The following is a 15,268-nucleotide window of genomic DNA, read 5'->3' as shown; positions in this document are numbered from 1 at the left end:
GTCCCCTTCTCCTCCTGCCCCCAATCCCTCCCAGCATCAGAGTCTTTTCCAATGAGTCAACTCTTCCCATGAGGTGGCCAAAGTACTGGAGTTTCAGCTTTAGCATCATTCTTTCCAAAGAAATCCCAGGGCTGATCCCAACCAGAATGCACTGGTTGGATCTCCTTGCAGTCCAAGGGACTCTCAAGAGTCTTCTCCAACACCACAGTTCAAAAGCATCAATTCTTCGGCGCTCAGCCTTCTTCATAGTCCAACTCTCACATCCATACATGACCACTGGAAAAACCACAGCCTTGACTAGACGGACCTTTGTTGGCAAAGTAATGTCTCTGCTTTTGAATATGCTATCTAGGTTGGTCATAACTTTCCTTCCAAGGAGTAAGCGTCTTTTAATTTCATGGCTGCAGTCACCATCTGTAGTGATTTTGGAGCCCAGAAAAATAAAGTCTGACACTGTTTCCACTGTTTCTCCATCTATTTTCCAGGAAGTGATGGGACCGGGGGCCATGATCTTCGTTTTCTGAATGTTGAGCTTTAAGCCAACTTTTTCACTCTCCACTTTCACTTTCATCAAGAGGTTTTTGAGTTCCTCTTCACTTTCTGCCATAAGGGTGGTATCATCTGTATATCTGAGGTTATTGATATTTCTCCCGGCAATCTTGATTCCAATTTGTGTTTCTCCCAGTCCAGCATTTCTCATTCATCCATATCATATACCATAAAAAGGTGTTGCCCTAACCAAAATTTATTACCTGGTAGGGTGAGAAGTCACTTGGTGAGAAAACCAGACTGTAGCACTACATTCTATTATCTCCTAGAAATTTTTTTTAACTTACAGATTCATACATACACAAAACAAAGGCTGAAACCATAAACACTGAAACAGTAACAAAAGTGTTTATCTGAGTGACATCTTAGAATTATTATTTACTTCTAATTTTCATAAAATGCAAATATGTTATTTAATTTCTTTAAAATGCTAAATAAATTTCTAAAGAATTCAGCATTAGCTATAGCAAATTTCTAATGACTGCCTACAAAGAGCCAATGTTAGGCCCTGACTTCTCTAAAAGTAAATCCAAGAATGGTTAACAGTATTCTATTTGAAACTGTAACTACTTTTCAAACATAAATAGGATAAATAAATTATCTAAAATTAATCCAAACATAACTCTTTAGAGAAGCAACTAAAATGCAAAGGCCTAATGTCTCTAGAAAGAAAACCAAATATAGATTGATGTAGATCCCATAAAATACGTACCTTTCTTATATAAAATTTAAAAGTTACAAACAGTTTTCAATTCACAGCCTGAATGAAGCTTTTTAATGTCTAAAGAAAAAGGTAAAAGGAAAAAAAATGAAAACTATTCTCTCCTCAGGGGCTCAAGTCAGGTTAAGCAGACTGCGCTGAAGCACCGTGTTTCAACCATACACACCTTGATTGAATTTCTTCCCAGTCTTCAATCCCACAGTGAGAATGTGCCAAGAGCAGGCCCTGCTACAAGAACAAGACGAGGACAGGCAGTTCTGACTCAGGTGTGTGGACAGAGCCTTGACAGTGTCCAGAGGCAGCAGGCCTGAGACCAGGCCTCCAGGAAGTTCTGTGGAACCAGGCAACAGAAGCACCTGTGAGCTGCTAGACTCAAGCAGACTGTGGGAGGGGAGGCATTACAGGCTGTGCTGTTTCCTAGAACCGGTTAAGAGCAGGGTGCAGGGGGTAAGGGAAGGGCATGGGGCTAACTCAAAATCGCTTTGCCTCTCTGAATTTCAGTTGTTTAATGTTTCAAATGAAAGTTGTACAAGAGAGCACTTTTTTATCAGTAATGACTTCTCTTTGTTTTTGCTGTTCTTAATACAACTGTTACATCCATTAAGGTCTAATTAGATTTGGTGTACTTTGTAAAGTGGCTTTTCTCCTGACAAAAGAAATAACATAAAAAAGAAATGCCAGTCAAACCACCAAACAGGCTTTCCACAAGTCTATCACCGGTATTCACGTGATCAATAAAACTCTATTATTGACCAGCTGCTCACCTGCAGGCACGAGGCTGACTGAGACTAGAAGTGTAAGTAAGACTGACTTGGCCCCTGACCTCTGCAACTTCCAGTGTGGTAAGGGCCCAAAACAACAGTTTAGTATCTCTTCTCCCACAAGACACTGCCCTTCATAATGTCCAGGGTAACGGGCTGAACCCTACATAATCCTAATTTCTCTCAGATAATCTCCAAATCTCCTATCCACAAATACATCTAGACTTCTCAGAACTATTTGAACAAATGGGTACATATTTAGTTACCCAAGCTCTCCATGTGACTACCTTCTGTATCATTTATGACTCAATCACAAATTGAGCAGATACTAAAGAGGTGGCCCGCAGACGTCTTGGCTGAGTCACTAAGTGCTCTGATTCTCTGTTGGAAAACTGGGAAAGGAAGTGCCCCTGGGTGGCTTTGCTTTCTTTGAACTCTTAAAATTATTATAAGATATTATGGTCATTGTGTAGCTACAAACCATTCAACAACAACTGCTAGAAAATGTCTATAAACTTAGAACTAAATATGCTGGCATTTCATAGCAGACCTGTCTCCTTGGTCTCTTAAAACCATCAGAGCTATCAGTTCTAACCTGAGAAAAGTAAACAAGACTCCAAGCCAAGAAGGAACTCGTTTGACAGCTTTCCAGGCCTCCCAATAATCAAAGCAATATTCTCAGAAGTGTCTGGCTCCCAAATACCTTTAAATGTCTCCATTCAGCCTAGCAAAAGCAGTATTTTCTTCTGATTGTTAACTGCACGGCAATATTCCTCTTTCAATGTTATCTGACATTGATTTTTTTAATTGAAATATATCTAGCTACAGAGAAGTATAAAAAATCATTGATATTTTTTTAAAGAGGACTAACTAGGTCTCCTCACAGGGTCCCAACTATGTGGCAAACACAATGGTAGCGGTTGGGGATACAAAGGTCAGCCACGGATGAGGACAGACAACTAAGCAAATTAGTGCAATAACGTGTGTACCATAAAGCAAGGCACATAAGCCTTAAAGTCTAGCAATGCGGGGAATATATTCCAACAAGTACACTGGTAGTCTCAAGTTTATAAACAGTTGGGTCTTTATAAAAATTCATTCCCAATTGGTTATTTGAAATTTGGAGCTCATTTCCCCCCAGTACACACTACTGTAAACGTGGTCAGGTTTCCAAGCCAACACACAAAAGACTAATTGAACACAAAATACCGGCAACACTATACAGCTGCCCTGCCAAATAAGCAGAAAATATTGCTGCAGCCAGAAAGAACCATGTTACCCAACCATTCTAAGCCTCAGTTTACGAATCTGAATGACTGGCACAGAATAGGCATTTCATAAATAATATTTGGTACGTTTTTTTCATTTGCTTGAGATTACACACCTTTAATTCTCCTTAGAATAAAAGCATCCATAGTTGGGATTATCATCATTATTAGAAAATGTTTGGGTTTTCACATAAAACAAAAAGAGATTTAAGTGTCTAGGCAAGAAATGTACACAGAAGGAGTTTGATGAAAGTGCACTACACATGAGAAAAGGGTAGCATGAACTAAAATGAAGTGCACAAGAAGAGCTTGGAGACAGAGGAAACAGGTTTATGATGTACGGAGGATTCTCCTGATCAGAGAAGATAGGAGACGGAACCTCAGGAACTTTCCAGTTGACTTATTGGCTGTCTATACAGAGAAGATGGAGGTTAACAAATAATAACAGTAGTAAAACCTTGTAGGATATTGGTATACAATTACACGTGCTCATTTAATCTTTACAATCCTATAAAGTAGGTATGCTATCCTTATTCTGAAGTAGGGAAAACTGAGGTTGAATAACTTACTAGTAAAATAAACTCAGTTTGTAAAATCAAGTAGGATTCAAACCCACAGACACTAGTTCCAGATTTGGGAAGTCCGAACCATTATCTTATACTGATGCTTTTGTATATTAGTGGGAACCAGCTATTAACATAAGGGGGTTTCCTGCATTAGAAGTTTATAGCTTGAATAATAAAGTTCCCACTTATAAATATATAAACATTACATAATCATTTACAGACTTTTTGACAATGTTCAGTATCTGGGGTGGGAGTAGGTAACTAACATTTATTAAATGGTACTGAATCCCAGGCACTGTCTGAAACGGTGAACTAAGTTATTTAACCTTCACAAAACAGCCATGGTAACAGGTTCTAGTAAATCTACTTCACAGCTTCCATGATAGCTCAGTGGCAAAGAATCCGCCTGCAATGCAGGAGACCCCAGTTCAATTCCTGGGTGGGGAAGATCCCCTGGAGAAGGGATAGGCTACCCACTTCAGTATTCTTGGGCTTCCCTTGTGGCTCAGCTGGTAAAGAATCTGCCCGCAATGCGGGAGACCTGGTTTTGATCCCTGAGTTGGAAAGATCCTCTGGAGAAGGGAAAGACTATCCATACCAATATTATGGCCTGGAGAATTCATGAACTGTATAGGCCATGGGGGCGCAAAGAGTCGGACAACTGAGCAAATTTCACTTTCATAGTTGAGAGAAAGTGAGGATCAATTGGGAGCCCAAAATCACAGTGTCAGAGGAAAGCCTAAGACCAGCTCCTCCTGGTTCCAAGTCCAGAATGCTTTTCATCACACATCTAGAATACTCAGATCTAAACAGGTAATCATGGGACATGTTATACAATAACCAAGTAATATAAAGTAACAGAAAGTCGAGTTTGATTTTAAAATGTCAAAAATATTTCACAGGAAAATACTAAATTATCTTTAGGACTGCTAAATTAACCCAACTCACCCATCTCAATCTAATCTCCCAATTAGCCCATCTCACCTCACCCCTCATCCCCCCACAAAAAACAATCCTTTCAGATCTTCATTACTTAGCATCTAACAATACCAAACACAACACAGGTGGCTAGAGACACTTCTGCTAAAGCCTGAAACTGCTCCAGAAGCATCAGGCTGGAAAGGAGGGTAGCACCACACTCCTCGGGTTCTCATGTAAATGCCAGAAATAAAAGGGAGGAAGTGACAAGACAATAGAAAGAAGGCCTTTTTAAGAGTTAAAGTGTCTTCCAATTGGATCTCGGTAAAGCTAGGGGGGGAGAAGGAAGAGTAGAAAGCTTTTTTTTTTTTAAATCAGAGTGCTGCAAATTTGAATTTCAACTATGCCATTAGCTTTGTTTGCTCATCTGGAAAATGATGCCATTAAGATTCACCTCTCTGGCTATTAAAAGATTAAATTAAATATCAAATGCAAAGCACGTAAACAGCTGACACGTAGTAAAAGCTTACTAATCTTGAGTCTCATCCTCTTGCTCCCCCTCCTTAGCACTTGACAAGATGTGCCACAGGCCCCACAAACCTGGGAGACGTGAGCTACCCGAAGGACAGGTTCCCCAAAAGAGCACAAGACACTCACATCAGGATTCCCGTACTGCCCCAGGGCCTTTTTCCCTGCTTCTTCTAAGATATTCACCATCTTTAAGTCACATCAGGTTGCGTAAAACAGGGGCCTAGTATTTTTTATTTAAATTCCTATTTCTCACCAAAAGTTGGGGCTTCTTATACACATAAACACACACATACACACACACACACATACACCAGAACCGTTCATTAAATGTATTTAATACATGTGACAAGTGATCTGGTGGAAGACTGAGGCAGGGAAACTACTGTGAGAAAAATGAACAGCAGCCTAAAATAAGCAAATAACTTGGCCTTGAGTTTTCAGGAAAGGAAACATGATTTACTGAGCAGTCTTTCTCTTTTTCTTTTATACAAAAGGAAACATCAATTCCTGAAGAGGAACATTAAAACTTATGACAGGACCAAGAATATCACAGTAGTCTTCCAAAATATTTGATCTTTCACAAAACTGTACTACTTCATATAAGAGTCAGGATTTTTTTTTTTTTTTAAACTTTACAGTATTGTATTGGTTTTGCCAAATATCGAAATGAATCCGCCACAGGTATACATGTGTTCCCCATCCTGAACCCTCCTCCCTCCTCCCTCCCCACACCATCCCTTGGGTCGTCCCAGTGCACCAGCCCCAAGCATCCAGTATAGTGCATCGAACCTGGACTGGCGTAGAGTCAGGATTTAATGTGGTCACATTCCTAGTAAAAATGTTCCCCCTTTGAGCCTCTACAAATCGTTTACACAGGATTTAGCATTTACTGAATAAACAACCATGTACCGTCTGTGAAAGGGGATATTACAGGGAATAAGTCCCTGTCCTCAAGAACCCTGGGACTGCACAGTGGAGGAAAGTCTACAAAGGAACTGCAGCACAAGGCCGAACACAAGGACTGCGCGCAGCCAAGGAACTAAGTGTATATAGCACACGCCTTCTGTTGGGGCTCGAGGCGGAGGGACCCTGATAGTCACAGAAGTGTGACAGACGGAGAGCACAAGGCATGGGCAAAGTCCACAGAGGGTGAGGAAGCAGAAAAAAGTATGAGAAATGTTTGAGGCACAAATGTAAAATAGTGAACCATCTATTTGGGCACAGCGTAGATGAAAGAAATGGGACAATAAGCTGAAAAACTGAGATCTTATGACAGGGACTCTTGAATACTACACAAAGGTGGAATTCGGACTGTTTTCCGCAGACAATAGAGCTTATAAAGGCAGCAGTCCGGGAAATTCTATGACATGAGTCAACTGCATGAAGATTCTCCAATGTCTGTGGGGAAGATAGAAGGCAGGGGAAGGCTGGAGGGAGGGAGACTGGGTTGGAGACTACTGTGATCACCCAGGTAATGAAAGGAAAGCTAGGCCAGAGGCAGGGAATAGCAGAGAAGAGCCACACACTGGGAGGGACACTGAGAGGGTCTGGCAAATTGTTGAACTGGGGGCTGGAGGGAGAGAAACCAAGATGAAACAAGGCAGGGGTCAGCACACTTGGGTCCACATGCCAAGCCTGGCCTCCCGCCTGTTTTCCACAGCAAAGAAGTGTACAAATTTTACTTTTTTTTTTTTGCCATACCACGCAGCATGTGGAACTTTCCCAACCAGGAACTGAACTCACACACTCTGCATTGGGAGTGCGCAGAGTCTTAACCACGGGACTACCACAGAAGTCCCCGATTTTCACATTTTTAAATGGTTGGGGAAAAAATATTTTGTGACAAGTGGACACTCAAATGTCAGCGTCCACACATAAAGTTCTCCTGGAACACAGGCACACCCGTTGGTTTACATGTTGTCTGTGTCTGCTTTAGTTACACAGCTGCCGAATTGTGGAGTTGTCACAGAGTGGCACGATCCTCAAAGTTGAAAATATTCACTGTCTTCCTTTCTACAGGAAAAGTTTTCTAACCACTGATTTTCAGGGCTATGCATAGACACAGTACTAAGAGGAACAGAGAAATCACCCACTGGTTGGCTGGGTCAGAAAAAGATGCTCTCAATTCTGAAGCAGTTAAACGGGAGGTATCAACAAGACATTCAGGTAAGCAAGCCAACCATGGAATGGAAAGTTCATCCCACCATGGGGCCTAGGCACCTGCTGTTCTCTGCCTGGTATTCTTCCTCCAGGTCCTAGCATGGCCTGGCTCCTGCAGTCTGAGCCCAAATGTCATTTCCTCAGAGGCAGCCCCTCTCCTGCCTACCTAAGCATTCTCTACCCATACCATACTGTTTCTTTATCCTCACCCGAAATTATCTTCTTAATTACCATGTTTAAGATCTTTGAATGTTGGCTCCTTAAGAACGAGACCCTACCTCTTATTCCTGTCCCCAGTGCCCTGAACAGTTGCCTAAAGCTGCTCAGTCAGTATTTGGGCAAAGAGGGAGTGGAGAAGAAGGAATATGAATAAAAGAGACAATTGGAACACAGGTGAAAGCAGGTCACTTGCAGTTCTAGGAACACATAAGATCTGCCATTCGCAGAACCTTTAGGAAAGTCTTTGACGGGGCAGGAGAGAGAGAAGAGGAAGGGAAGACACCTAAGAGAAGATAACAAAGACAAGGAGAGAAAGGAAAGGAGTATTGTGTCTCAGAAGCCAGACAGCAGTGGGGTGGGGCATCTTTCAGGAAGGAGTGTTTAGCAGCATCAAAATGTCTCAGATAAGTGCATTAAAAAGGCCTCAGTGTGACAGCAAAAAGGTCACTGGTGACCTCAAACAAGTCTTAAGAGTGTGAAGATGGTAGTCAGATAGCAAAGGGTTAAAGAATGAGTACATGGGAGGAAGTAAGACTTTCAAGGCACTTGGTAGCAGAGTGGGCAGAGGTGCTCCCAGGGGTGGGGTGGGGAATCCTGTGTGTCATACAGTGACTCCAGTCCCACCCTGTAACCCACGTCTTAAAGCCTTCAACTCCCCCTGCCGCGCTAGGCTAAGGCCCTGCGGGCGGCTCCAATTCGCCAGTTGGCCCTCTATCCTCTCTACTCCAGTGTTGGTTTCACCTCAGATCCCTTGTGCAGTTTCCTCTGGCTGGAAAACCTCCACAGCCTCTTGGCCTGGCTAGCTCTTTCACTCTTCATATTGCAATTAAAAAAAAAAAAAAATCACAAAGACCCCCTCTTCTTACTGCCCCCCACCTCTGCTTTACACCAAACTAAAACATCTCCCCAGGTACTCAGCATTCTTGTAACAAGCAGTTGTGTAACTGTTTAAGTATTGTGTCTTTTACTAGCCAGGCAGCTTCTGAGGGCAGGAATCAGGCCCATCATGTTCTCACATAATATACAATCTACAGATAATGGATAAGTAATGGAATGAACATGAAAACCCAAGAGCAATTTTATCTCAAGCAGTTTATGCATCACAAGTGGCTTATTACTTCCCAAATCCCACATCAGGTAGGCTTACAATTTATGTTCAGGCCAGTCTGGCCTCCTCTGATCTCCCCTTCCTACTTCTGAGCAACTAGGTGAAGGTCATTCTAAATATATAAAAAAAAAAAGGGGGGGGGGGGTGTTTTGAGGTATCATCATATATCAGATGATCTTCCCAATGAGGTAACTGACATACAGTGATTAACAGACTTGCCCATAGTTTTACAGATGACTTTAACTGAACAAAATCATTCAGAATATTAAATATAGGCATTAAAGCATCTTCCTTTTTAAATCTGTATTTTGTGAATTAGCCCTGAAGTGGATTTGCAGATGTACTTGGCCAAACACCCCGAGTACCTCTTTATGATATAATCTCATCTATCTGCCTCCCTGTTGTATGGTCCATTCAGCTAGTTTTACAATAAGATTTTTCGCTGGAAAAATACACATTTGGCAGATTGTTTTCTCCTTGATTTTTTTTCTTCTCTCTTTTCTCCCACTGTAACATAAAAGATTATTTTAAATTCTATTAATTGAAAAATCACTATAAATTACAGCCTTGCTACAGTCTGAGCAAATTAACTGTGCAAATAAGCCTGCAGATAAAACTGTGCTTAACTGAATAAACTGCTGTCAGTTCTAATACCCTTAAGCCCTTTAAGACACCATTTAAAACAAGAGTTGCATTAACTACAAAGTGTTCTTATCTATTTCTGCTTTATACATTCAACTTGTCTGAATTACCCAACGTACCTGGGATTTAACAGACCTAAATTTATTTGTTTTTAATATCTATAGGTCAGTCAGCCTGTTCACCATGTGAGCTGGACTTCCCTACCTTACGCATCACCTCCCCAGTAAAAACTAGGGAGTTTTACCGTCACTTTCCTTGTCAAATGCGAAGACAAGGAGAAGAGACAGCTAACTTCTTTGTTACTCAGAGCACATGGAATGAGCCTATCATCAAGAGTGCCTTTCCAACCATATGACAACTACTGTTCTTAAGAATATGAATAAATGCAACATAGACATTACTGAGAAAGAAATATAGATATATTCACAATGGAAGGGAAGAAGGGCCAACTTTTGTACAATTTTATATTTTAGGTAAGTCTTGCTTTAGGAAAATGCAACACATACATGGAAAAAGAAACTTGATAAAAACAGCACTCAGGGGAAACAACATTATTTAAGAGTTCTCATAAACGTTTATAATTCCTTAGCAGCAAATTCCCTAGGACATTACCTGATTTATAAGATTTTAAGCTTCTACACAACTCTAAAGACACCATTTTACAAACAGGTATGCTGGTGCCCCTCTGCCAACAGCTCACCACTCGCTAAGTAAACTGAATCAGGGAGAGCAACACAGTATTTTTATACTGACTTTCCCAGAAAGCCTAATACATTCCTACCAAATTATATACCTTGGATGGCATTTAAAGTTAAATTAAAAGCACCTTTGTTTCTCATTTTTTCTTAAAAATGTTAAAAATGGGGCAAAACTTAATTTATTTACCACCTTGGGGCTGTCTACATACTGAACTCTTCTAGATTTGAGAAAATGTCTTCTTTAGGTGCCTAAACATTTTTTATTTATCCATTTCTAACTGAAGCCTTTCTAATATTGAATGAATCAGCTACTCTTTGTTTTCTATTTAGTGGGTCCACTTTCCTACCATCTTACAGCATTCTGGACATAATTTGAACTCTTTGTTTTTAACACAAAGCATATTCACCAATTAGAAGGGGAAAAAAAAAAAAAGAAAGCGAGAGAGCCAACAAATGTTTAACACCACAACATGTGCCTGGCACCACTCCCAAACCTTTAGGTGTAGTCAGTCACTCAATATTCAAATAATCCTAGAGGTAGGTACTACCTCAACTTCCTTTTATGGATAAGGAAACAGGTATAACCTGCCCACATTCTCACAGCTAGGATCAAACTAAACAGTCCAGCTCCAGAGCCTCCAAAAACACAGATTACATAAAAAACAAGACAGTAAGTCTGTCTGTGTACTATCTAGACGTGTAACTAAGTTGACCTGATTTAGTCTCTCTCCTCTCCTCACTGGTGGGTTCCAGCAATTATCATCACCTTCTCCACAGAAAGCCACAGCTCCCCTCCTTAGGTTTGCAGAGGTAGATCACTCAAGTCACTTTCCCTGAAGAGTGAAAGCTCCTCCTGCCGAGCAAAGATTCCTCACCAGGTTTTCACACTGAAGAAAGCTCTTTCTTCAAGGCTGTCCTATTGCAATCGTGACAGCAGCTTCTTACTCCACCCCCACCTCTGCCTACCACTTGCATATCTCTCAACCCCTAAAGCTGCCCTTTTCTCCTAGAGACCAGAAGTACCTGGCCTCATTTCCATTATGCTCCACAACTTGAACTCTTCTCTTCTTAATGGTTTGCTCATTTTCCATACCAATTACTGTACTGTGTTGTGAGAATGACACCTTCAATATGCTATGGTATTTATGATGGCTCTGCCTCTCCACTAAATGGCCCCACACAGGGTGCTTCACTTTTTGAGTTAAGGTTCTGCTTTTCATAAACCTCTCCTCATTCACTTCCAATATAAAAAATTAACACTGCCTGCCTCAGACAATGGACCTTCCTGTATTCACCCTCTTAACAATTCCCATCTCTTGCATTTGTTGTATTTAATCTCCTACTGCTTTGAGAATCAGTTAGGTTAATTGTCTACAAATCCTTTATATATTAAAAGCAAAGCAAAATAAAATTTTACTCTACTATAAGGAAAACACACATGGACTTAATGACATCTATTCTGACTCTAAGTATTTCTATTTCCTAGCAGTCTTCTGAACAATTGATAAAAGTGTATAGTAAGGACCATTTTCTGTGATGCAGAGGATGAACAGTTGCACAACGGTCAAATGAAGCTGATCCTTTATAGAACTGTGGGTACTTCCATTTTCTAATGATGCTATTCTGAAGCTCAAAAACTATGAATGGCTTCCCATCTTCCCAGTTCATTCATTCAACATGGGCCACGGTCTCTGAACTCACAACGCTCAGAGACTTGAGTAGTCTTCAGAGCCTGGCCCCATCCTGCACGTCCAAGCCCAGCCTCTTTCTGCTGCCTCTCAGTACCCTGCTCTGGTCACTGTGGCCACCTCCAAATTGGTCACCCACATGTACATGCCCACCTCTGTGCCTTTGCTCATGCTCTATCTCTGCCTCAATTTCCATCCACCCCTAAGGAAAAGAACTCCTACTTACTCCTCAAGCCCAACTCAAATGATTTTCTTAAAAAAAAAAAAAAAGCATTGGAGGGACTTCCCTGGTGGTCCAGTGGTTAAGGCTTCTGGCTTCCTCTGCAGGAGGCGTGGGGATAGCCCCTGGTCACTAAAGACCTCACATGCCCATGCTGCTCGGAGCAGCCAGGGGAAAAAAAAAAAAAAAAGCATCAGACAAGGGCTCCAAGAAGGATTCAGCTCTCTTCAGGGGCTAAAGTGCTCTTAACTCTGACCTCCACTATAACATCAACCACACTGTGTTATATTTATAGCAGGCTTGTTTCCATATGAACTGTCTTATCCATCTGCCAGGAACTTTGTACCAAAGAGATGTTTGTATATACAAAGAATGAGTTAATGAATCTATAAAAAGTGGGGAACAAGGGGGGAGCTACTTGGTACTCTGACTTTAAAGGAGTACCATGATAGTTTCCAGGAAACATTCTATAATGCAGGATTTACTTATTTTTATGTGCATAACCTGCAACGAAGACTCTATGAACATACAAAGGATCATCCACCAAACTCTATAAAAGTAGAATTTTTGCCTGTTTTTTTCTGTTTACTCCCTCCCTGAGGCTCACAACAGGAGCTCAAAAAGTATTTACTAAATGAATAAAGGAATGCAACAGAGTGCTGTGTGAATATTAACGATAAGTAAATTCAGTTACCACAGATTAAAAAAATCCCAACAAAGACCAGCTCAGTCTTCTGTCTAGAGCAGACTTAAAGAAATTTTCATTGCTTCTAAAGCAGGGCTTGACTGGGCATTCGGCAGTTTACTCAGAGCACCAAGGAAAAATGGTGTGCCCACTGATAGCTGTTAAGAACCACAGATCATAAAACCTCAGAAGTAAATATACCACGGAAATGAACTTAAAACTTTTATGCTTTCTTGTTGCCTCAAACTGCCAAAAAAAAACTGGTGCACTTCAGAGGAAAGAATACTCATAGGAAGTAGTTTCCTGCCCTGAAACACGGTCATTTCAACATGGCAGCTGCTATGTTACCATAGGGTTTTCGAGACAGGAAGCAACAGTGGCACACCTAGCTGAGTGGAGAGCAAGAAGCAGAGAGGAAACAGCATGCCAAACAAGAAGGCGGGTGGAGGGCAGCTGACAAAGTACAAAAACAAAGAACCAATTCCTCTAATGTCTTCTATAACATAACTGACTGTACATAATTATTAGGGAAAAAAATGAAGGGCACAAAAGCAAACAGCACCTTCCCTGGTCACCAGCTGCTGCTTTTTCCATAGTTAACTCTTCTCCTGCATTAATGACTCTAATAGACAAAAAACTGATAAGCACTTGTCCTTAAATGGGTAAGGGAGTGGGCCATGGCTGACTTTTCTCCTATACTTTCTGCTTTATGGTCTAATGTGTTTTTTGTTTTTGTTTTTGTTTTTTTCACAATGTGTTAAATGAGAAAATCTTTACATTTAAAGAAATAATAGAGATAAAAATTTTATGTTCTAATAATAATAAAACTACATTAAGTAAATCCTCTACCCTATAAAATGAAGGAAGAATTGAATAACACCAAACTATCCAATCTTGGCATTCAACATATTGTACCCCCTTTCCTCCTCAACAACCAGTATATCTAACAATTCATTTATTTTAAAAAATCACATCTTACAAAGAACCAAGGGGGTTCTCTATAAGTGATTGCCAAGAGGGAGCAGGATGGGAAAGTTTGGGATTAGCAGATGCAAACAATTATATGTAGGATAGATAAATAGCAAGGTCCTACTGTATAGCACAGGGAACTACATTTAATAAACCATAATGGAAAAGAATATTAAAAAGTCTATGTGTGTATTACTGAGTCACTGCAGTACAGCAGAGATCAGTACACTATAAATCAACCGTATTTCAATTTAAAAAAAATCACTTCTTCACAATAGTTATAATTTGCACAGCACTTCATGGTTTCCATCCATTATTTTTGTAATTTTTCCCAACAGCTTTGTGTGACAGCCAAAGTGGATATTTTACAGATGAAGAAAACAGGTGCCTGAGTGAAGCAGCCTGCCATGACAGAAGCCAGGATCTTGTTACCCACTTGGCTAAAGCACAATTTCTCAAGCCCAACACTACTGACATTTTGAGCCAAAGAATTCTTTGCTGTAGGGGGCTGCACCATGCATTGTAGGATGCTGAACAGAATCCTTGACCTCTACCCACTGGACACGAGTAACACTGCCTCCTCCCACTCCCACCACACCCTGACAGTTCTAACAACTAACAATGTCTCCAGAAACTGCAGATACCTCCTTAGGCGCACAATTATACCCAGCTGAGGGACACTGGTCCAAAAGAATGTACAAGGTTTTTTCTGGTATCTTTATTCTCTGATAAGGCTCGACAGAACACTGGGCCATGATAAATCACAGACCATCAGACGCTGCTTGCTCAGCAAGATTCAGTTAATTAATCAATTCTCTATACACTTAAAATAGTTTTTTTAATGTGAAAACAGACAAGAAAAATTTCCTTGTATAAACACTCACATCTCAGATGATATATCTTCTAAGAGCATATTACCACATTAGAACATAAGTATATACATAATAAAGATATATAAAATAATGTGCATTTAAAGGGTAAAAAATCAAAAAACAGACTTCAGTCTTTGTTAATAAACTTTATGAATGCAGCTATACCTTAGAATCCCCTTTATTAAAATGGGTATAAACCTACACATTCTCAACACTTGCTTCAGCTGGGTTTCTGTCCAAACATATACTTCAAGCTATTCAGAAGAAACTGAGTGATAACTTCAAAACATTATTAGAATTTCTGGGCTGCAGTTGAAACCATTAGTGTTTGTGAACCCAGAATCTAAACTTGCAGATTTCATTATCCCATTTAGAAGCATTTCTTCATGTCATTTAAAGAGTCCCTTTTCCTGCAAAAAGCAATTCTGCCCTCAAAATTCCTTACTTTCACCAGCTTTTTAGCAAATGCCTGAATTGAAAACATTTTGCAAGCTAATTCCCCTGAACACTTTAAACCTGCAAAGGGTAGATACCAATTGATCAGAGATAATTATAAACACATATAGAGCATTAGCCAAATTGATATTAAGACTGACTAAATTACAACAAATTGAAACATAGTTATATTTTGGGAAATGTTTGAATTATTTTATCTATGTATGTATAATTTATTCACCCTCTATCATCATTTCC

At 40.3% G+C, this 15,268-nt stretch overlaps 1 protein-coding gene across 2 annotated transcripts in view; it reads right to left on the bottom strand.

Annotated features, from left to right (window-relative positions):
• JAK1 (Janus kinase 1) overlaps nt 1–15,268 on the bottom strand; it is a 139,515-nt gene that overhangs the window by 122,221 nt on the left and 2,026 nt on the right. The gene's annotated exons all lie outside the window — the stretch shown is intronic.

Source organism: Bos indicus, chromosome 3 (genome assembly GCF_029378745.1).
Source record: "Bos indicus isolate NIAB-ARS_2022 breed Sahiwal x Tharparkar chromosome 3, NIAB-ARS_B.indTharparkar_mat_pri_1.0, whole genome shotgun sequence".
Lineage (NCBI taxonomy): Eukaryota > Metazoa > Chordata > Mammalia > Artiodactyla > Bovidae > Bos > Bos indicus.
Note: the sequence above shows the minus strand (reverse complement) of the source record. Positions and strands in the feature narration are given on the sequence as shown.